Below are 24,141 nucleotides of genomic sequence, written 5' to 3'. Positions count from 1 at the left end.
GCTAGCCTTATTTCTGTGGAATCTGAGAACAGATATTTCGGATCCCTTTGAAGACTATAGGGCCAAAGGAAATATCCTGCGATAACAAAGAGAAAGAAGCTTTCTGCGAAACTTCTTTCTGTTCTGTGAAATCATCTCACAGAGTTACAGCTTTCCCCTCAAGAAGCCTTTCGCTAAGACAGTTCTTGTGGAATTGGCAAAGTGATATTTGGAAGCCCATAGAGGGCTATGGTGAAAAAGGAAATATCCTCAGATGAAATCTGGAAAGAAGCTTTCTGAGAAACTGCTTAGTGTTCTGTGAATTCATCTCACAGAGTTACATCTGTATTTCGTGGATCTCTTTGCTAGCCTTATTTCTGTGGAATCTGAGAACAGATATTTCGGATCCCTTTGAAGACTATAGGGCCAAAGGAAATATCCTCCGATAACAAAGAGAAAGAAGCTTTCTGAGAAACTTCTTTGTGTTCTGTGAAATCATCTCACAGAGTTACAGCTTTCCCCTCAAGAACCCTTTAACTGAGACAGTTCTTGTGTAATTGGCAAAGAGATATTTGGAAGCCCATAGAGGGCTATGGTGAAAAAGGAAATATCCTCAGATGAAATCTGGAAAGAAGCTTTCTGAGAAACTGCTTAGTGTTCTGTGAATTCATCTCACAGAGTTACATCTGTATTTCGTGGATCTCTTTGCTAGCCTTATTTCTGTGGAATCTGAGAAAAGATATTTCGGATCCCTATGAAGACTATAGGGCCAAAGGAAATATCCTCCGATAACAAAGAGAAAGAAGCTTTCTGAGAAACTTCTTTCTGTTCTGTGAAATCATCTCACAGAGTTACAGCTTTCCCCTCAAGAACCCTTTAACTGAGACAGTTCTTGTGTAATTGGCAAAGAGATATTTGGAAGCCCATAGAGGGCTATGGTGAAAAAGGAAATATCCTCAGATGAAATCTGGAAAGAAGCTTTCTGAGAAACTGCTTAGTGTTCTGTGAATTCATCTCACAGAGTTACATATGTATTTCGTGGATATCTTTGCTAGCCTTATTTCTGTGGAATCTGAGAACAGATATTTCGGATCCCTTTGAAGACTATAGGGCCAAAGGAAATATCCTGCGATAACAAAGAGAAAGAAGCTTTCTGAGAAACTTCTTTGTGTTCTGTGAAATCATCTCACAGAATTACAGCTTTCCCCTCAAGAAGCCTTTCGCTAAGACAGTTCTTGTGGAATTGGCAAAGTGATATTTGGAAGCCCATAGAGGGCTATGGTGAAAAAGGAAATATCCTCAGATGAAATCTGGAAAGAAGCTTTCTGAGAAACTGCTTAGTGTTCTGTGAATTCATCTCACAGAGTTACATCTGTATTTCGTGGATATCTTTGCTAGCCTTATTTCTGTGGAATCTGAGAACAGATATTTCGGATCCCTTTGAAGACTATAGGGCCAAAGGAAATATCCTCCGATAACAAAGAGAAAGAAGGTTTCTGAGAAACTTCTTTGTGTTCTGTGAAATCATCTCACAGAGTTACAGCTTTCCCCTCAAGAACCCTTTAACTGAGACAGTTCTTGTGTAATTGGCAAAGAGATATTTGGAAGCCCATAGAGGGCTATGGTGAAAAAGGAAATATCCTCAGATGAAATATGGAAAGAAGCTTTCTGAGAAACTGCTTAGTGTTCTGTGAATTCATCTCACAGAGTTACATATATATTTCGTGGATCTCTTTGCTAGCCTTATTTCTGTGGAATCTGAGAAAAGATATTTCGGATCCCTATGAAGACTATAGGGCCAAAGGAAATATCCTCCGATAACAAAGAGAAAGAAGCTTTCTGAGAAACTTCTTTGTGTTCTGTGAAATCATCTCACAGAGTTACAGCTTTCCCCTCAAGAAGCCTTTCGATAAGACAGTTCTTGTGGAATTGGCAAAGTGATATTTGGAAGCCCATAGAGGGCTATGGTGAAAAACGAAATATACTCAGATGAAATCTGGAAAGAAGCTTTCTGAGAAACTGCTTAGTGTTCTGTGAATTCATCTCACAGAGTTACATCTGTATTTCGTGGATCTCTTTGCTAGCCTTATTTCTGTGGAAGCTGAAAACAGATATTTCGGATCCCTTTGAAGACTATAGGGCCAAAGGAAATATCCTGCGATAACAAAGAGAAAGAAGCTTTCTGAGAAACTTCTTTCTGTTCTGTGAAATCATCTCACAGAGTTACAGCTTTCCCCTCAAGAAGCCTTTCGCTAAGAGAGTTCTTGTGGAATTGGAAAAGTGATATTTGGAAGCCCATAGAGGGCTATGGTGAAAAAGGAAATATCCTCAGATGAAATCTGGAAAGAAGCTTTCTGAGAAACTGCTTAGTGTTCTGTGAATTCATCTCACAGAGTTACATCTGTATTTCGTGGATCTCTTTGCTAGCCTTATTTCTGTGGAATCTGAGAACAGATATTTCGGATCCCTTTGAAGACTATAGGGCCAAAGGAAATATCCTGCGATAACAAAGAGAAAGAAGCTTTCTGAGAAACTTCTTTGTGTTCTGTGAAATCATCTCACAGAGTTACAGCTTTCCCCTCAAGAACCCTTTAACTGAGACAGTTCTTGTGGAATTGGCAAAGAGATATTTGGAAGCCCATAGAGGGCTATGGTGAAAAAGGAAATATCCTCAGATGAAATCTGGAAAGAAGCTTTCTGAGAAACTGCTTAGTGTTCTGTGAATTCATCTCACAGAGTTACATCTGTATTTCGTGGATCTCTTTGCTAGCCTTATTTCTGTGGAATCTGAGAAAAGATATTTCGGATCCCTATGAAGACTATAGGGCCAAAGGAAATATCCTCCGATAACAAAGAGAAAGAAGCTTTCTGAGAAACTTCTTTGTGTTCTGTGAAATCATCTCACAGAGTTACAGCTTTCCACTAAAGAAGCCTTTCGCTAAGACAGTTCTTGTGGAATTGGCAAAGTGATATTTGGAAGCCTATAGAGGGCTATGGTGAAAAAGGAAATATCCTCAGATGAAATCTGGAAAGAAGCTTTCTGAGAAACTGCTTAGTGTTCTGTGAATTCATCTCACAGAGTTACATCTGTATTTCGTGGATCTCTTTGCTAGCCTTATTTCTGCGGAATCTGAGAACAGATATTTCGGATCCCTTTGAAGACTATAGGGCCAAAGGAAATATCCTCCGATAACAAAGAGAAAGAAGCTTTCTGAGAAACTTCTTTCTGTTCTCTGAAATCATGTCACAGAGTTACAGCTCTCCCCTCAAGAAGCCTTTCGCTAAGACAGTTCTTGTGGAATTGGCAAAGTGATATTTGTAAGCCCACAGAGGGCTATGGTGAAAAAGGAAATATCCTCAGATGATATCTGGAAAGAAGCTTTCTGAGAAACTGCTTAGTGTTCTGTGAATTCATCTCACAGAGTTACATCTGTATTTCGTGGATCTCTTTGCTAGCCTTATTTCTGTGTAATCTGAGAACAGATATTTCGTATCCCTTTGAAGACTATAGGGCCAAAGGAAATAATCTCCGATAACAAAGAGAAAGAAGCTTTCTGAGAAACTTCTTTGTGTTCTGTGAAATCATGTCACAGAGTTACAGCTTTCCCCTCCAGAAGCCTTTCGCTAGGACAGTTCTTGTGTAATTGGCAAAGAGATATTTGGAAGCCCATAGAGGGCTATGGTGACAAAGGAAATATCCTCTATTGAAATCTGGAAAGAAGCTTTCTGAGAAACTGCTTAGTGTTCTGTGAATTCATCTCACAGAGTTACATATGTATTTCGTGGATCTCTTTGCTAGCCTTATTTCTGTGGAATCTGAGAACAGATATTTCGGATCCCTTTGAAGACTATAGGGCCAAAGGAAATATCCTCCGATAACAAAGAGAAAGAAGCTTTCTGAGAAACTTCTTTGTGTTCTGTGAAATCATCTCACAGAGTTACAGCTTTCCCCTCAAGAAGGCTTTCGCTAAGACAATTCTTGTGGAATTGGCAAAGTGATATTTGGAAGCCCATAGAGGGCTATGGTGAAAAAGGAAATATCCTCAGATGAAATCTGGAAAGAAGCTTTCTGAGAAACTGCTTAGTGTTCTGTGAATTCATCTCACAGAGTTACATCTGTATTTCGTGGATCTCTTTGCTAGCCTTATTTCTGTGGAAGCTGAAAACAGATATTTCGGATCCCTTTGAAGACTATAGGGCCAAAGGAAATATCCTGCGATAACAAAGAGAAAGAAGCTTTCGGAGAAACTTCTTTCTGTTCTCTGAAATCATGTCACAGAGTTACAGCTTTCCCCTCAAGAAGCCTTTCGCTAAGACAGTTCTTGTGGAATTGGCAAAGTGATATTTGTAAGCCCATAGAGGGCTATGGTGAAAAAGGAAATATCCTCAGATGATATCTGGAAAGAAGCTTTCTGAGAAACTGCTTAGTGTTCTGTGAATTCATCTCACAGAGTTACATCTGTATTTCGTGGATCTCTTTGCTAGCCTTATTTCTGTGTAATCTGAGAACAGATATTTCGGATCCCTTTGAAGACTATAGGGCCAAAGGAAATATCCTCCGATAACAAAGAGAAAGAAGCTTTCTGAGAAACTTCTTTGTGTTCTGTGAAATCATCTCACAGAGTTACCGCTTTCCCCTCAAGAAGCCTTTCGCTAGGACAGTTCTTGTGGAATTGGCAAAGAGATATTTGGAAGCCCATAGAGGGCTATGGTGAAAAAGGAAATATCCTCAGATGAAATCTGGAAAGAAGCTTTCTGAGAAACTGCTTAGTGTTCTGTGAATTCATCTCACAGAGTTACATCTGTATTTCGTGGATCTCTTTGCTAGCCTTATTTCTGCGGAATCTGAGAACAGATATTTCGGATCCCTTTGAAGACTATAGGGCCAAAGGAAATATCCTGCGATAACAAAGAGAAAGAAGCTTTCTGAGAAACTTCTTTGTGTTCTGTGAAATCATCTCACAGAGTTACAACTTTCCCCTCAAGAAGCCTTTCTCTAAGACAGTTCTTGTGTAATTAGCAAAGAGATATTTAGAAGCCCATAGAGGGCTATGGTGAAAAAGGAAATATCCTCAGATGAAATCTGGAAAGAAGCTTTCTGAGAAACTGCTTAGTGTTCTGTTAATTCATCTCACAGAGTTACGTCTGTATTTCGTGGATCTCTTTGCTAGTCTTATTTCTGTGTAATCTGAGAACAGATATTTCGGATCCCTTTGAAGACTATAGGGCCAAAGGAAATATCCTCCGATAACAAAGAGAAAGAAGCTTTCTGAGAAACTTCTTTGTGTTCTGTGAAATCATCTCACAGAGTTACCGCTTTCCCCTCAAGAAGCCTTTCGCTAGGACAGTTCTTGTGTAATTGGCAAAGAGATATTTGGAAGCCCATAGAGGGCTATGGTGACAAAGGAAATATCCTCAGATGAAATCTGGAAAGAAGCTTTCTGAGAAACTGCTTAGTGTTCTGTGAATTCATCTCACAGAGTTACATATGTATTTCGTGGATCTCTTTGCTAGCCTTATTTCTGTGGAATCTGAGAAAAGATATTTCGGATCCCTATGAAGACTATAGGGCCAAAGGAAATATCCTCCGATAACAAAGAGAAAGAAGCTTTCTGAGAAACTTCTTTGTGTTCTGTGAAATCATCTCACAGAGTTACAGCTTTCCCCTCAAGAAGGCTTTCGCTAAGACAATTCTTGTGGAATTGGCAAAGTGATATTTGGAAGCCCATAGAGGGCTATGGTGAAAAAGGAAATATCCTCAGATGAAATCTGGAAAGAAGCTTTCTGAGAAACTGCTTAGTGTTCTGTGAATTCATCTCACAGAGTTACATCTGTATTTCGTGGATCTCTTTGCTAGCCTTATTTCTGTGGAAGCTGAAAACAGATATTTCGGATCCCTTTGAAGACTATAGGGCCAAAGGAAATATCCTGCGATAACAAAGAGAAAGAAGCTTTCGGAGAAACTTCTTTCTGTTCTCTGAAATCATGTCACAGAGTTACAGCTTTCCCCTCAAGAAGCCTTTCGCTAAGACAGTTCTTGTGGAATTGGCAAAGTGATATTTGTAAGCCCCTAGAGGGCTATGGTGAAAAAGGAAATATCCTCAGATGATATCTGGAAAGAAGCTTTCTGAGAAACTGCTTAGTGTTCTGTTAATTCATCTCACAGAGTTACATCTGTATTTCGTGGATCTCTTTGCTAGCCTTATTTCTGTGTAATCTGAGAACAGATATTTCGGATCCCTTTGAAGACTATAGGGCCAAAGGAAATATCCTCCGATAACAAAGAGAAAGAAGCTTTCTGAGAAACTTCTTTGTGTTCTGTGAAATCATCTCACAGAGTTACCGCTTTCCCCTCAAGAAGCCTTTCGCTAGGACAGTTCTTGTGTAATTGGCAAAGAGATATTTGGAAGCCCATAGAGGGCTATGGTGACAAAGGAAATATCCTCAGATGAAATCTGGAAAGAAGCTTTCTGAGAAACTGCTTAGTGTTCTGTGAATTCATCTCACAGAGTTACATCTGTATTTCGTGGATCTCTTTGCTAGCCTTATTTCTGCGGAATCTGAGAACAGATATTTCGGATCCCTTTGAAGACTATAGGGCCAAAGGAAATATCCTGCGATAACAAAGAGAAAGAAGCTTTCTGAGAAACTTCTTTGTGTTCTGTGAAATCATGTCACAGAGTTACACCTTTCCCCTCAAGAAGCCTTTCGCTAAGACAGTTCTTGTGGAATTAGGAAAGTGATATTTGTAAGCCCATAGAGGGCTATGGTGAAAAAGGAAATATCCTCAGATGATATCTGGAAAGAAGCTTTCTGAGAAACTGCTTAGTGTTCTGTTAATTCATCTCACAGAGTTACATCTGTATTTCGTGGATCTCTTTGCTAGCCTTATTTCTGTGTAATCTGAGAACAGATATTTCGTATCCCTTTGAAGACTAAAGGGCCAAAGGAAATATCCTCCGATAACAAAGAGAAAGAAGCTTTCTGAGAAACTTCTTTGTGTTCTGTGAAATCATGTCACAGAGTTACAGCTTTCCCCTCCAGAAGCCTTTCGCTAGGACAGTTCTTGTGTAATTGGCAAAGAGATATTTGGAAGCCCATAGAGGGCTATGGTGACAAAGGAAATATCCTCAATTGAAATCTGGAAAGAAGCTTTCTGAGAAACTGCTTAGTGTTCTGTGAATTCATCTCACAGAGTTACATCTGTATTTCGTGGATCTCTTTGCTAGCCTTATTTCTGTGGAATCTGAGAACAGATATTTCGGATCCCTTTGAAGACTATAGGGCCAAAGGAAATATCCTCCGATAACAAAGAGAAAGAAGTTTTCTGAGAAACTACTTTGTGTTCTGTGAAATCATCTCACAGAATTACAGCTTTCCCCTCAAGAAGCCTTTCGCTAAGACAGTTCTTGTGGAATTGGCAAAGTGATATTTGGAAGCCCATAGAGGGCTATGGTGAAAAAAGAAATATCCTCAGATGAAATCTGGAAAGAAGCTTTCTGAGAAACTGCTTAGTATTCTGTGAATTCATCTCACAGAGTTACATCTGTATTTCGTGGATCTCTTTGCTAGCCTTATTTCTGTGGAATCTGAGAACAGATATTTCGGATCCCTTTGAAGACTATAGGGCCAAAGGAAATATCCTCCGATAACAAAGAGAAAGAAGCTTTCTGAGAAACTTCTTTGTGTTCTGTGAAATCATCTCACAGAGTTACAGCTTTCCCCTCAAGAACCCTTTAACTGAGACAGTTCTTGTGTAATTGGCAAAGAGATATTTGGAAGCCCATAGAGGGCTATGGTGAAAAAGGAAATATCCTCAGATGAAATCTGGAAAGAAGCTTTCTGAGAAACTGCTTAGTGTTCTGTAAATTCATCTCACAGAGTTACATCTGTATTTCGTGGATCTCTTTGCTAGCCTTATTTCTGTGTAATCTGAGAACAGATATTTCGGATCCCTTTGAAGACTATAGGGCCAAAGGAAATATCCTCCGATAACAAAGAGAAAGAAGCTTTCTGAGAAACTTCTTTGTGTTCTGTGAAATCATCTCACAGAGTTACCGCTTTCCCCTCAAGAAGCCTTTCGCTAGGACAGTTCTTGTGTAATTGGCAAAGAGATATTTGGAAGCCCATAGAGGGCTATGGTGACAAAGGAAATATCCTCAGATGAAATCTGGAAAGAAGCTTTCTGAGAAACTGCTTAGTGTTCTGTGAATTCATCTCACAGAGTTACATATGTATTTCGTGGATCTCTTTGCTAGCCTTATTTCTGTGGAATCTGAGAAAAGATATTTCGGATCCCTATGAAGACTATAGGGCCAAAGGAAATATCCTCCGATAACAAAGAGAAAGAAGCTTTCTGAGAAACTTCTTTGTGTTCTGTGAAATCATCTCACAGAGTTACAGCTTTCCCCTCAAGAAGGCTTTCGCTAAGACAATTCTTGTGGAATTGGCAAAGTGATATTTGGAAGCCCATAGAGGGCTATGGTGAAAAAGGAAATATCCTCAGATGAAATCTGGAAAGAAGCTTTCTGAGAAACTGCTTAGTGTTCTGTGAATTCATCTCACAGAGTTACATCTGTATTTCGTGGATCTCTTTGCTAGCCTTATTTCTGTGGAAGCTGAAAACAGATATTTCGGATCCCTTTGAAGACTATAGGGCCAAAGGAAATATCCTGCGATAACAAAGAGAAAGAAGCTTTCGGAGAAACTTCTTTCTGTTCTCTGAAATCATGTCACAGAGTTACAGCTTTCCCCTCAAGAAGCCTTTCGCTAAGACAGTTCTTGTGGAATTGGCAAAGTGATATTTGTAAGCCCATAGAGGGCTATGGTGAAAAAGGAAATATCCTCAGATGATATCTGGAAAGAAGCTTTCTGAGAAACTGCTTAGTGTTCTGTTAATTCATCTCACAGAGTTACATCTGTATTTCGTGGATCTCTTTGCTAGCCTTATTTCTGTGTAATCTGAGAACAGATATTTCAGATCCCTTTGAAGACTATAGGGCCAAAGGAAATATCCTCCGATAACAAAGAGAAAGAAGCTTTCTGAGAAACTTCTTTGTGTTCTGTGAAATCATCTCACAGAGTTACCGCTTTCCCCTCAAGAAGCCTTTCGCTAGGACAGTTCTTGTGTAATTGGCAAAGAGATATTTGGAAGCCCATAGAGGGCTATGGTGAAAAAGGAAATATCCTCAGATGAAATCTGGAAAGAAGCTTTCTGAGAAACTGCTTAGTGTTCTGTGAATTCATCTCACAGAGTTACATCTGTATTTCGTGGATCTCTTTGCTAGCCTTATTTCTGCGGAATCTGAGAACAGATATTTCGGATCCCTATGAAGACTATAGGGCCAAAGGAAATATCCTGCGATAACAAAGAGAAAGAAGCTTTCTGAGAAACTTCTTTGTGTTCTGTGAAATCATGTCACAGAGTTACACCTTTCCCCTCAAGAAGCCTTTCGCTAAGACAGTTCTTGTGGAATTAGCAAAGTGATATTTGTAAGCCCATAGAGGGCTATGGTGAAAAAGGAAATATCCTCAGATGATATCTGGAAAGAAGTTTTCTGAGAAACTGCTTAGTGTTCTGTTAATTCATCTCACAGAGTTACATCTGTATTTCGTGGATCTCTTTGCTAGCCTTATTTCTGTGTAATCTGAGAACAGATATTTCGTATCCCTTTGAAGACTATAGGGCCAAAGGAAATATCCTCCGATAACAAAGAGAAAGAAGCTTTCTGAGAAACTTCTTTGTGTTCTGTGAAATCATGTCACAGAGTTACAGCTTTCCCCTCCAGAAGCCTTTCGCTAGGACAGTTCTTGTGTAATTGGCAAAGAGATATTTGGAAGCCCATAGAGGGCTATGGTGACAAAGGAAATATCCTCAATTGAAATCTGGAAAGAAGCTTTCTGAGAAACTGCTTAGTGTTCTGTGAATTCATCTCACAGAGTTACATCTGTATTTCGTGGATCTCTTTGCTGGCCTTATTTCTGTGGAATCTGAGAAAAGATATTTCGGATCCCTATGAAGACTATAGGGCCAAAGGAAATATCCTCCGATAACAAAGAGAAAGAAGCTTTCTGAGAAACTTCTTTGTGTTCTGTGAAATCATCTCACAGAGTTACAGCTTTCCCCTCAAGAACCCGTTAACTGAGACAGTTCTTGTGTAATTGGCAAAGAGATATTTGGAAGCCCATAGAGGGCTATGGTGACAAAGGAAATATCCTCAGATGAAATCTGGAAAGAAGCTTTCTGAGAAACTGCTTAGTGTTCTGTGAATTCATCTCACAGAGTTACATCTGTATTTCGTGGATCTCTTTGCCAGCCTTATTTCTGTGGAATCTGAGAACAGATATTTCGGATCCCTTTGAAGACTATAGGGCCAAAGGAAATATCCTGCGATAACAAAGAGAAAGAAGCTTTCTGCGAAACTTCTTTGTGTTCTGTGAAATCATCTCACAGAATTACAGCTTTCCCCTCAAGAAGCCTTTCGCTAAGACAGTTCTTGTGGAATTGGCAAAGTGATATTTGGAAGCCCATAGAGGGCTATGGTGAAAAAGGAAATATCCTCAGATGAAATCTGGAAAGAAGCTTTCTGAGAAACTGCTTAGTATTCTGTTAATTCATCTCACAGAGTTACATCTGTATTTCGTGGATCTCTTTGCTAGCCTTATTTCTGTGGAATCTGAGAACAGATATTTCGGATCCCTTTGAAGATTATAGGGCCAAAGGAAATATCCTCCGATAACAAAGAGAAAGAAGCTTTCTGAGAAACTTCTTTGTGTTCTGTGAAATCATCTCACAGAGTTACAGCTTTCCCCTCAAGAACCCTTTAACTGAGACAGTTCTTGTGTATTTGGCAAAGAGATATTTGGAAGCCCATAGAGGGCTAAGGGGAAAAAGGAAATATCCTCAGATGAAATCTGGAAAGAAGCTTTCTGAGAAACTGCTTAGTGTTCTGTGAATTCATCTCACAGAGTTACATATGTATTTCGTGGATCTCTTTGCTAGCCTTATTTCTGTGGAATCTGAGAACAGATATTTCGGATCCCTTTGAAGACTATAGGGCCAAAGGAAATATCCTGCGATAACAAAGAGAAAGAAGCTTTCTGAGAAACTTCTTTGTGTTCTGTGAAATCATCTCACAGAATTACAGCTTTCCCCTCAAGAAGCCTTTCGCTAAGACAGTTCTTGTGGAATTGGTAAAGTGATATTTGGAAGCCCATAGAGGGCTATGGTGAAAAAGGAAATATCCTCAGATGAAATCTGGAAAGAAGCTTTCTGAGAAACTGCTTAGTATTCTGTGAATTCATCTCACAGAGTTACATCTGTATTTCGTGGATCTCTTTGCTAGCCTTATTTCTGTGGAATCTGAGAACAGATATTTCGGATCCCTTTGAAGACTACAGGGCCAAAGGAAATATCCTCCGATAACAAAGAGAAAGAAGCTTTCTGAGAAACTTCTTTGTGTTCTGTGAAATCATCTCACAGAGTTACAGCTTTCCCCTCAAGAGCCCTTTAACTGAGACAGTTCTGGTGTATTTGGCAAAGAGATATTTGGAAGCCCATAGAGGGCTATGGTGAAAAAGGAAATATCCTCAGATGAAATCTGGAAAGAAGCTTTCTGAGAAACTGCTTAGTGTTCTGTGAATTCATCTCACCGAGTTACATATGTATTTCGTGGATCTCTTTGCTAGCCTTATTTCTGTGGAATCTGAGAACAGATATTTTGGATCCCTTTGAAGACTATAGGGCCAAAGGAAATATCCTGCGATAACAAAGAGAAAGAAGCTTTCTGAGAAACTTCTTTCTGTTCTCTGAAATCATGTCACAGAGTTACAGCTTTCCCCTCAAGAAGCCTTTCGCTAAGACAGTTCTTGTGGAATTGGCAAAGTGATATTTGTAAGCCCATAGAGGGCTATGGTGAAAAAGGAAATATCCTCAGATGATATCTGGAAAGAAGCTTTCTGAGAAACTGCTTAGTGTTCTGTTAATTCATCTCACAGAGTTACATCTGTATTTCGTGGATCTCTTTGCTAGCCTTATTTCTGTGGAATCTGAGAACAGATATTTCGGATCCCGTTGAAGACTATAGGGCCAAAGGAAATATCCTCCGATAACAAAGAGAAAGAAGCTTTCTGAGAAACTTCTTTGTGTTCTGTGAAATCATCTCACAGAGTTACAGCTTTCCCCTCAAGAACCCGTTAACTGAGACAGTTCTTGTGTAATTGGCAAAGAGATATTTGGAAGCCCATAGAGGGCTATGGTGACAAAGGAAATATCCTCAGATGAAATCTGGAAAGAAGATTTCTGAGAAACTGCTGAGTGTTCTGTGAATTCATCTCACAGAGTTACATCTGTATTTCGTGGATCTCTTTGCTAGACTTATTTCTGTGGAATCTGAGAACAGATATTACGGATCCCTTTGAAGACTATAGGGCCAAAGGAAATATCCTGCGATAACAAAGAGAAAGAAGCTTTCTGAGAAACTTCTTTGTGTTCTGTGAAATCATCTCACAGAATTACAGCTTTCCCCTCAAGAAGCCTTTCGCTAAGACAGTTCTTGTGGAATTGGCAAAGTGATATTTGGAAGCCCATAGAGGACTATGGTGAAAAAGGAAATATCCTCAGATGAAATCTGGAAAGAAGCTTTCTGAGAAACTGCTTAGTATTCTGTGAATTCATCTCACAGAGTTACATCTGTATTTCGTGGATCTCTTTGCTAGCCTTATTTCTGTGGAATCTGAGAACAGATATTTCGGATCCCTTTGAAGACTATATGGCCAAAGGAAATATCCTCCGATAACAAAGAGAAAGAAGCTTTCTGAGAAACTTCTTTGTGTTCTGTGAAATCATCTCACAGAGTTACAGCTTTCCCCTCAAGAACCCTTTAACTGAGACAGTTCTTGTGTATTTGGCAAAGAGATATTTGGAAGCCCATAGAGGGCTATGGTGAAAAAGGAAATATCCTCAGATGAAATCTGGAAAGAAGCTTTCTGAGAAACTGCTTAGTGTTCTGTGAATTCATCTCACAGAGTTATATCTGTATTTCGTGGATCTCTTTGCTAACCTTATTTCTGTGGAATCTGAGAAAAGATATTTCGGATCCCTATGAAGACTATAGGGCCAAAGGAAATATCCTCCGATAACAAAGAGAAAGAAGCTTTCTGAGAAACTTCTTTGTGTTCTGTGAAATCATCTCACAGAGTTACAGCTTTCCCCTCAAGAACCCGTTAACTGAGACAGTTCTTGTGTAATTGGCAAAGAGATATTTGGAAGCCCATAGAGGGCTATGGTGACAAAGGAAATATCCTCAGATGAAATCTGGAAAGAAGCTTTCTGAGAAACTGCTTAGTGTTCTGTGAATTCATCTCACAGAGTTACATCTGTATTTCGTGGATCTCTTTGCCAGCCTTATTTCTGTGGAATCTGAGAACAGATATTTCGGATCCCTTTGAAGACTATAGGGCCAAAGGAAATATCCTGCGATAACAAAGAGAAAGAAGCTTTCTGCGAAACTTCTTTGTGTTCTGTGAAATCATCTCACAGAATTACAGCTTTCCCCTCAAGAAGCCTTTCGCTAAGACAGTTCTTGTGGAATTGGCAAAGTGATATTTGGAAGCCCATAGAGGGCTATGGTGAAAAAGGAAATATCCTCAGATGAAATCTGGAAAGAAGCTTTCTGAGAAACTGCTTAGTATTCTGTTAATTCATCTCACAGAGTTACATCTGTATTTCGTGGATCTCTTTGCTAGCCTTATTTCTGTGGAATCTGAGAACAGATATTTCGGATCCCTTTGAAGACTATAGGGCCAAAGGAAATATCCTCCGATAACAAAGAGAAAGAAGCTTTCTGAGAAACTTCTTTGTGTTCTGTGAAATCATCTCACAGAGTTACAGCTTTCCCCTCAAGAACCCTTTAACTGAGACAGTTCTTGTGTATTTGGCAAAGAGATATTTGGAAGCCCATAGAGGGCTAAGGGGAAAAAGGAAATATCCTCAGATGAAATCTGGAAAGAAGCTTTCTGAGAAACTGCTTAGTGTTCTGTGAATTCATCTCACAGAGTTACATATGTATTTCGTGGATCTCTTTGCTAGCCTTATTTCTGTGGAATCTGAGAAAAGATATTTCGGATCCCTATGAAGACTATAGGGCCAAAGGAAATATCCTCCGATAACAAAGAGAAAGAAGCTTTCTGAGAAACTTCTTTGTGTTCTGTGAAATCATCTCACAGAGTTACAGCTTTCCCCTCAAGAAGCCTTTCGCTAAGACAGTTCTTGTGGAATTGGCAAAGTGATATTTGGAAGCCCATAGAGGGCTATGGTGAAAAAGGAAATATCCTCAGATGAAATCTGGAAAGAAGCTTTCTGAGAAACTGCTTAGTGTTCTGTGAATTCATCTCACAGAGTTACATCTGTATTTCGTGGATCTCTTTGCTAGCCTTATTTCTGTGGAATCTGAGAACAGATATTTTGGATCCCTTTGAAGACTATAGGGCCAAAGGAAATATCCTGCGATAACAAAGAGAAAGAAGCTTTCTGAGAAACTGCTTAGTGTTCTGTTAATTCATCTCACAGAGTTACATCTGTATTTCGTGGATCTCTTTGCTAGCCTTATTTCTGTGTAATCTGAGAACAGATATTTCGGATCCCGTTGAAGACTATAGGGCCAAAGGAAATATCCTCCGATAACAAAGAGAAAGAAGCTTTCTGAGAAACTTCTTTGTGTTCTGTGAAATCAACTCACAGAGTTACAGCTTTCCCCTCAAGAACCCGTTAACTGAGACAGTTCTTGTGTAATTGGCAAAGAGATATTTGGAAGCCCATAGAGGGCTATGGTGACAAAGGAAATATCCTCAGATGAAATCTGGAAAGAAGCTTTCTGAGAAACTGCTTAGTGTTCTGTGAATTCATCTCACAGAGTTACATCTGTATTTCGTGGATCTCTTTGCTAGCCTTATTTCTGTGGAATCTGAGAACAGATATTTCGGATCCCTTTGAAGACTATAGGGCCAAAGGAAATATCCTGCGATAACAAAGAGAAAGAAGCTTTCTGAGAAACTTCTTTGTGTTCTGTGAAATCATCTCACAGAATTACAGCTTTCCCCTCAAGAAGCCTTTCGCTAAGACAGTTCTTGTGGAATTGGCAAAGTGATATTTGGAAGCCCATAGAGGGCTATGGTGACAAAGGAAATATCCTCAGATGAAATCTGGAAAGAAGCTTTCTGAGAAACTGCTTAGTGTTCTGTGAATTCATCTCACAGAGTTACATCTGTATTTCGTGGATCTCTTTGCTAGACTTATTTCTGTGGAATCTGAGAACAGATATTTCGGATCCCTTTGAAGACTATAGGGCCAAAGGAAATATCCTGCGATAACAAAGAGAAAGAAGCTTTCGGAGAAACTTCTTTGTGTTCTGTGAAATCATCTCACAGAATTACAGCTTTCCCCTCAAGAAGCCTTTCGCTAAGACAGTTCTTGTGGAATTGGCAAAGTGACATTTGGAAGCCCATAGAGCGCTATGGTGAAAAAGGAAATATCCTCAGATGAAATCTGGAAAAAAGCTTTCTGAGAAACTGCTTAGTATTCTGTGAATTCATCTCACAGAGTTACATCTGTATTTCGTGGATCTCTTTGCTAGCCTTATTTCTGTGGAATCTGAGAACAGATATTTCGGATCCCTTTGAAGACTATAGGGCCAAAGGAAATATCCTCCGATAACAAAGAGAAAGAAGCTTTCTGAGAAACTTCTTTGTGTTCTGTGAAATCATCTCACAGAGTTACAGCTTTCCCCTCAAGAACCCTTTAACTGAGACAGTTCTTGTGTATTTGGCAAAGAGATATTTGGAAGCCCATAGAGGGCTATGGTGAAAAAGGAAATATCCTCAGATGAAATCTGGAAAGAAGCTTTCTGAGAAACTGCTTAGTGTTCTGTGAATTCATCTCACAGAGTTACATCTGTGTTTCGTGGATCTCTTTGCTAGCCTTATTTCTGTGGAATCTGAGAAAAGATATTTCGGATCCCTATGAAGACTATAGGGCCAAAGGAAATATCCTCCGATAACAAAGAGAAAGAAGCTTTCTGAGAAACTTCTTTGTGTTCTGTGAAATCATCTCACAGAGTTACAGCTTTCCCCTCCAGAAGCCTTTCGCTAGGACAGTTCTTGTGTAATTGGCAAAGAGATATTTGGAAGCCCATAGAGGGCTATGGTGACAAAGGAAATATCCTCAGATGAAATCTGGAAAGAAGCTTTCTGAGAAACTGCTTAGTGTTCTGTGAATTCATCTCACAGAGTTACATCTGTATTTCGTGGATCTCTTTGCTAGCCTTATTTCTGTGGAATCTGAGAACAGATATTTCGGATCCCTTTGAAGACTATAGGGCCAAAGGAAATATCCTGCGATAACAAAGAGAAAGAAGCTTTCTGAGAAACTTCTTTGTGTTCTGTGAAATCATCTCACAGAATTACAGCTTTCCCCTCAAGAAGCCTTTCGCTAAGACAGTTCTTGTGGAATTGGCAAAGTGATATTTGGAAGCCCATAGAGGGCTATGGTGAAAAAGGAAATATCCTCAGATGAAATCTGGAAAGAAGCTTTCTGAGAAACTGCTTAGTATTCTGTGAATTCATCTCACAGAGTTACATCTGTATTTCGTAGATCTCTTTGCTAGCCTTATTTCTGTGGAATCTGAGAACAGATATTTCGGATCCCTTTGAAGAATACAGGGCCAAAGGAAATATCCTCCGATAACAAAGAGAAAGAAGCTTTCTGAGAAACTTCTTTGTGTTCTGTGAAATCATCTCACAGAGTTACAGCTTTCCCCTCAAGAACCCTTTAACTGAGACAGTTCTTGTGTATTTGGCAAAGAGATATTTGGAAGCCCATAGAGGGCTATGGCGAAAAAGGAAATATCCTCAGATGAAATCTGGAAAGAAGCTTTCTGAGAAACTGCTTAGTGTTCTGTGAATTCATCTCACCGAGTTACATATGTATTTCGTGGATCTCTTTGCTAGCCTTATTTCTGTGGAATCTGAGAACAGATATTTTGGATCCCTTTGAAGACTCTAGGGCTAAAGGAAATATCCTGCGATAACAAAGAGAAAGAAGCTTTCTGAGAAACTTCTTTCTGTTCTCTGAAATCATGTCACAGAGTTAAAGCTTTCCCCTCAAGAAGCCTTTCGCTAAGACAGTTCTTGTGGAATTGGCAAAGTGATATTTGTAAGCCCATAGAGGGCTATGGTGAAAAAGGAAATATCCTCAGATGATATCTGGAAAGAAGCTTTCTGAGAAACTGCTTAGTGTTCTGTTAATTCATCTCACAGAGTTACATCTGTATTTCGTGGATCTCTTTGCTAGCCTTATTTCTGTGTAATCTGAGAACAGATATTTCGGATCCCTTTGAAGACTATAGGGCCAAAGGAAATATCCTCCGATAACAAAGAGAAAGAAGCTTTCTGAGAAACTTCTTTGTGTTCTGTGAAATCATCTCACAGAGTTACAGCTTTCCCCTCAAGAACCCGCTAACTGAGACAGTTCTTGTGTAATTGGCAAAGAGATATTTGGAAGCCCATAGAGGGCTATGGTGACAAAGGAAATATCCTCAGATGAAATCTGGAAAGAAGCTTTCTGAGAAACTGCTTAGTGTTCTGTGAATTCATCTCACAGAGTTACATCTGTATTTCGTGGATCTCTTTGCTAGCCTTATTTCTGTGGAATCTGAGAACAGATATTTCGGATCCCTTTGAAGACTATAGGGCCAAAGGAAATATCCTGCGATAACAAAGAGAAAGAAGCTTTCTGAGAAACTTCTTTGTGTTCTGTGAAATCATCTCACAGAATTACAGCTTTCCCCTCAAGAAGCCTTTCGCTAAGACAGTTCTTGTGGAATTGGCAAAGTGATATTTGGAAGCCCTTAGAGGGCTATGGTGAAAAAGGAAATATCCTCAGATGAAATCTGGAAAGAAGCTTTCTGAGAAACTGCTTAGTATTCTGTTAATTCATCTCACAGAGTTACATCTGTATTTCGTGGATCTCTTTGCTAGCCTTATTTCTGTGGAATCTGAGAACAGATATTTCGGATCCCTTTGAAGACTATAGGGCCAAAGGAAATATCCTCCGATAACAAAGAGAAAGAAGCTTTCTGAGAAACTTCTTTGTGTTCTGTGAAATCATCTCACAGAGTTACAGCTTTCCCCTCAAGAACCCTTTAACTGAGACAGTTCTTGTGTATTTGGCAAAGAGATATTTGGAAGCCCATAGAGGGCTATGGTGAAAAAGGAAATATCCTCAGATGAAATCTGGAAAGAAGCTTTCTGAGAAACTGCTTAGTGTTCTGTGAATTCATCTCACAGAGTTACATATGTATTTCGTGGATCTCTTTGCTAGCCTTATTTCTGTGGAATCTGAGAAAAGATATTTCGGATCCCTATGAAGACTATAGGGCCAAAGGAAATATCCTCCGATAACAAAGAGAAAGAAGCTTTCTGAGAAACTTCTTTGTGTTCTGTGAAATCATCTCACAGAGTTACAGCTTTCCCCTCAAGAACCCGTTAACTGAGACAGTTCTTGTGTAATTGGCAAAGAGATATTTGGAAGCCCATAGAGGGCTATGGTGAAAAAGGAAATATCCTCAGATGAAATCTGGAAAGAAGCTTTCTGAGAAACTGCTTAGTATTCTGTGAATTCATCTCACAGAGTTACATCTGTATTTCGTGGATCTCTTTGCTAGCCTTATTTCTGTGGAATCTGAGAACAGATATTTCGGATCCCTTTGAAGACTACAGGGCCAAAGGAAATATCCTCCGATAACAAAGAGAAAGAAGCTTTCTGAGAAACTTCTTTGTGTTCTGTGAAATCATCTCACAGAGTTACAGCTTTCCCCTCAAGAACCCTTTAACTGAGACAGTTCTTGTGTATTTGGCAAAGAGATATTTGGAAGCCCATAGAGGGCTATGGTGAAAAAGGAAATATCCTCAGATGAAATCTGGAAAGAAGCTTTCTGAGAAACTGCTTAGTGTTCTGTGAATTCATCTCACCGAGTTACATATGTATTTCGTGGATCTCTTTGCTAGCCTTATTTCTGTGGAATCTGAGAACAGATATTTTGGATCCCTTTGAAAACTCTAGGGCTAAAGGAAATATCCTGCGATAACAAAGAGAAAGAAGCTTTCTGAGAAACTTCTTTCTGTTCTCTGAAATCATGTCACAGAGTTACAGCTTTCCCCTCAAGAAGCCTTTCGCTAAGACAGTTCTTGTGGAATTGGCAAAGTGATATTTGTAAGCCCATAGAGGGCTATGGTGAAAAAGGAAATATCCTCAGATGATATCTGGAAAGAAGCTTTCTGAGAAACTGCTTAGTGTTCTGTTAATTCATCTCACAGAGTTACATCTGTATTTCGTGGATCTCTTTGCTAGCCTTATTTCTGTGTAATCTGAGAACAGATATTTCGGATCCCTTTGAAGACTATAGGGCCAAAGGAAATATCCTCCGATAACAAAGAGAAAGAAGCTTTCTGAGAAACTTCTTTGTGTTCTGTGAAATCATCTCACAGAGTTACAGCTTTCCCCTCAAGAACCCGCTAACTGAGACAGTTCTTGTGTAATTGGCAAAGAGATATTTGGAAGCCCATAGAGGGCTATGGTGACAAAGGAAATATCCTCAGATGAAATCTGGAAAGAAGCTTTCTGAGAAACTGCTTAGTGTTCTGTGAATTCATCTCACAGAGTTACATCTGTATTTCGTGGATCTCTTTGCTAGCCTTATTTCTGTGGAATCTGAGAACAGATATTTCGGATCCCTTTGAAGACTATAGGGCCAAAGGAAATATCCTGCGATAACAAAGAGAAAGAAGCTTTCTGAGAAACTTCTTTGTGTTCTGTGAAATCATCTCACAGAATTACAGCTTTCCCCTCAAGAAGCCTTTCGCTAAGACAGTTCTTGTGGAATTGGCAAAGTGATATTTGGAAGCCCATAGAGGGCTATGGTGAAAAAGGAAATATCCTCAGATGAAATCTGGAAAGAAGCTTTCTGAGAAACTGCTTAGTATTCTGTTAATTCATCTCACAGAGTTACATCTGTATTTCGTGGATCTCTTTGCTAGCCTTATTTCTGTGGAATCTGAGAACAGATATTTCGGATCCCTTTGAAGACTATAGGGCCAAAGGAAATATCCTCCGATAACAAAGAGAAAGAAGCTTTCTGAGAAACTTCTTTGTGTTCTGTGAAATCATCTCACAGAGTTACAGCTTTCCCCTCAAGAACCCTTTAACTGAGACAGTTCTTGTGTATTTGGAAAAGAGATATTTGGAAGCCCATAGAGGGCTATGGTGAAAAAGGAAATATCCTCAGATGAAATCTGGAAAGAAGCTTTCTGAGAAACTGCTTAGTGTTCTGTGAATTCATCTCACAGAGTTACATATGTATTTCGTGGATCTCTTTGCTAGCCTTATTTCTGTGGAATCTGAGAAAAGATATTTCGGATCCCTATGAAGACTATAGGGCCAAAGGAAATATCCTCCGATAACAAAGAGAAAGAAGCTTTCTGAGAAACTTCTTTGTGTTCTGTGAAATCATCTCACAGAGTTACAGCTTTCCCCTCAAGAACCCGTTAACTGAGACAGTTCTTGTGTAATTGGCAAAGAGATATTTGGAAGCCCATAGATGGCTATGGTGACAAAGGAAATATCCTCAGATGAAATCTGGAAAGAAGCTTTCTGAGAAACTGCTTAGTGTTCTGTGAATTCATCTCACAGACTTACATCTGTATTTCGTGGATCTCTTTGCTAGCCTTATTTCTGTGGAATCTGAGAACAGATAATTCGGATCCCTTTGAAGACTATAGGGCCAAAGGAAATATCCTGCGATAACAAAGAGAAAGAAGCTTTCTGAGAAACTTCTTTGTGTTCTGTGAAATCATCTCACAGAATTACAGCTTTACCCTCAAGAAGCCTTTCGCTAAGACAGTTCTTGTGGAATTGGCAAAGTGATATTTGGAAGCCCATAGAGGGCTATGGTGAAAAAGGAAATATCCTCAGATGAAATCTGGAAAGAAGCTTTCTGAGAAACTGCTTAGTATTCTGTTAATTCATCTCACAGAGTTACATCTGTATTTCGTGGATCTCTTTGCTAGCCTTATTTCTGTGGAATCTGAGAACAGATATTTCGGATCCCTTTGAAGACTATAGGGCCAAAGGAAATATCCTCCGATAACAAAGAGAAAGAAGCTTTCTGAGAAACTTCTTTGTGTTCTGTGAAATCATCTCACAGAGTTACAGCTTTCCCCTCAAGAACCCTTTAACTGAGACAGTTCTTGTGTATTTGGCAAAGAGATATTTGGAAGCCCATAGAGGGCTAAGGGGAAAAAGGAAATATCCTCAGATGAAATCTGGAATGAAGCTTTCTGAGAAACTGCTTAGTGTTCTGTGAATTCATCTCACAGAGTTACATATGTATTTCGTGGATCTCTTTGCTAGCCTTATTTCTGTGGAATCTGAGAAAAGATATTTCGGATCCCTATGAAGACTATAGGGCCAAAGGAAATATCCTCCGATAACAAAGAGAAAGAAGCTTTCTGAGAAACTTCTTTGTGTTCTGTGAAATCATCTCCCAGAGTTACAGCTTTCCCCTCAAGAAGCCTTTCGCTAAGACAGTTCTTGTGGAATTGGCAAAGTGATATTTCGAAGCCCTTAGAGGGCTATGGTGAAAAAGGAAATATCCTCAGATGAAATCTGGAAAGAAGCTTTCTGAGAAACTGCTTAGTGTTCTGTGAATTCATCTCACAGAGTTACATCTGTATTTCGTGGATCTCTTTGCTAGCCTTATTTCTGTGGAATCTGAGAACAGATATTTCGGATCCCTTTGAAGACTATAGGGCCAAAGGAAATATCCTGCGATAACAAAGAGAAAGAAGCTTTCTGAGAAACTTCTTTCTGTTCTCTGAAATCATGTCACAGAGTTACAGCTTTCCCCTCAAGAAGCCTTTCGCTAAGACAGTTCTTGTGGAATTGGCAAAGTGATATTTGTAAGCCCATAGAGGGCTATGGTGAAAAAGGAAATATCCTCAGATGATATCTGGAAAGAAGCTTTCTGAGAAACTGCTTAGTGTTCTGTGAATTCATCTCAGAGAGTTACATCTGTATTTCTTGGATCTCTTTGCTAGCCTTTTTTCTGTGGAATCTGAGAACAGATATTTCGGATCCCTTTGAAGACTATAGGGCCAAAGGAAATATCCTCCGATAACAAAGAGAAAGAAGCTTTCTGAGAAACTTCTTTGTGTTCTGTGAAATCATCTCACAGAGTTACAGCTTTCCCCTCAAGAACCCGTTAACTGAGACAGTTTTTGTGTAATTGGCAAAGAGATATTTGAAAGCCCATAGAGGGCTATGGTGAAAAAGGAAATATCCTCAGATGAAATCTGGAAAGAAGCTTTCTGAGAAACTGCTTAGTGTTCTGTGAATTCATCTCACAGAGTTACATATGTATTTCGTGGATCTCTTTGCTAGCCTTATTTCTGTGGAATCTGAGAAAAGATATTTCGGATCCCTATGAAGACTATAGGGCCAAAGGAAATATCCTCCGATAACAAAGAGAAAGAAGCTTTCTGAGAAACTTCTTTGTGTTCTGTGAAATCATCTCACAGAGTTACAGCTTTCCCCTCCAGAAGCCTTTCGCTAGGACAGTTCTTGTGTAATTGGCAAAGAGATATTTGGAAGCCCATAGAGGGCTATGGTGACAAAGGAAATATCCTCAGATGAAATCTGGAAAGAAGCTTTCTGAGAAACTGCTTAGTGTTCTGTGAATTCATCTCACAGAGTTACATCTGTATTTCGTGGATCTCTTTGCTAGCCTTATTTCTGTGGAATCTGAGAACAGATATTTCGGATCCCTTTGAAGACTATAGGGCCAAAGGAAATATCCTGCGATAACAAAGAGAAAGAAGCTTTCTGAGAAACTTCTTTGTGTTCTTTGAAATCATCTCACAGAATTACAGCTTTCCCCTCAAGAAGCCTTTCGCTAAGACAGTTCTTGTGGAATTGCTAAAGTGATATTTGGAAGCCCATAGAGGGCTATGGTGAAAAAGGAAATATCCTCAGATGAAATCTGGAAAGAAGCTTTCTGAGAAACTGCTTAGTGTTCTGTGAATTCATCTCACAGAGTTTCATATGTATTTCGTGGATCTCTTTGCTAGCCTTATTTCTGTGGAATCTGAGAAAAGATATTTCGGATCCCTATGAAGACTATAGGGCCAAAGGAAATATCCTCCGATAACAAAGAGAAAGAAGCTTTCTGAGAAACTTCTTTGTGTTCTGTGAAATCATCTCACAGAGTTACAGCTTTCCCCTCAAGAACCCGTTAACTGAGACAGTTCTTGTGTAATTGGCAAAGAGATATTTGGAAGCCCATAGAGGGCTATGGTGACAAAGGAAATATCCTCAGATGAAATCTCGAAAGAAGCTTTCTGAGAAACTGCTTAGTGTTCTGTGAATTCATCTCACAGAGTTACATCTGTATTTCGTGGATCTCTTTACTAGCCTTATTTCTGTGGAATCTGAGAACAGATATTTCGGATCCCTTTGAAGACTATAGGGCCAAAGGAAATATCCTGCGATAACAAAGAGAAAGAAGCTTTCTGAGAAACTTCTTTGTGTTCTGTGAAATCATCTCACAGAATTACAGCTTTCCCCTCAAGAAGCCTTTCGCTAAGACAGTTCTTGTGGAATTGGCAAAGTGATATTTGGAAGCCCATAGAGGGCTATGGTGAAAAAGGAAATATCCTCAGATGAAATCTGGAAAGAAGCTTTCTGAGAAACTGCTTAGTATTCTGTGAATTCATCTCACAGAGTTACATCTGTATTTCGTGGATCTCTTTGCTAGCCTTATTTCTGTGCAATCTGAGAACAGATATTTCGGATCCCTTTGAAGACTATAGGGCCAAAGGAAATATCCTCCGATAACAAAGAGAAAGAAGCTTTCTGAGAAACTTCTTTGTGTTCTGTGAAATCATCTCACAGAGTTACAGCTTTCCCCTCAAGAACCCTTTAACTGAGACAGTTCTTGTGTATTTGGCAAAGAGATATTTGGAAGCCCATAGAGGGCTAAGGGGAAAAAGGAAATATCCTCAGATGAAATCTGGAAAGAAGCTTTCTGAGAAACTGCTTAGTGTTCTGTGAAT

Source organism: Macaca nemestrina, chromosome 4 (assembly GCF_043159975.1).
Source record: "Macaca nemestrina isolate mMacNem1 chromosome 4, mMacNem.hap1, whole genome shotgun sequence".
NCBI lineage: Eukaryota > Metazoa > Chordata > Mammalia > Primates > Cercopithecidae > Macaca > Macaca nemestrina.
The sequence above is the reverse complement of the archived record's forward strand: the minus strand, read 5'-3'. Positions refer to the sequence as shown.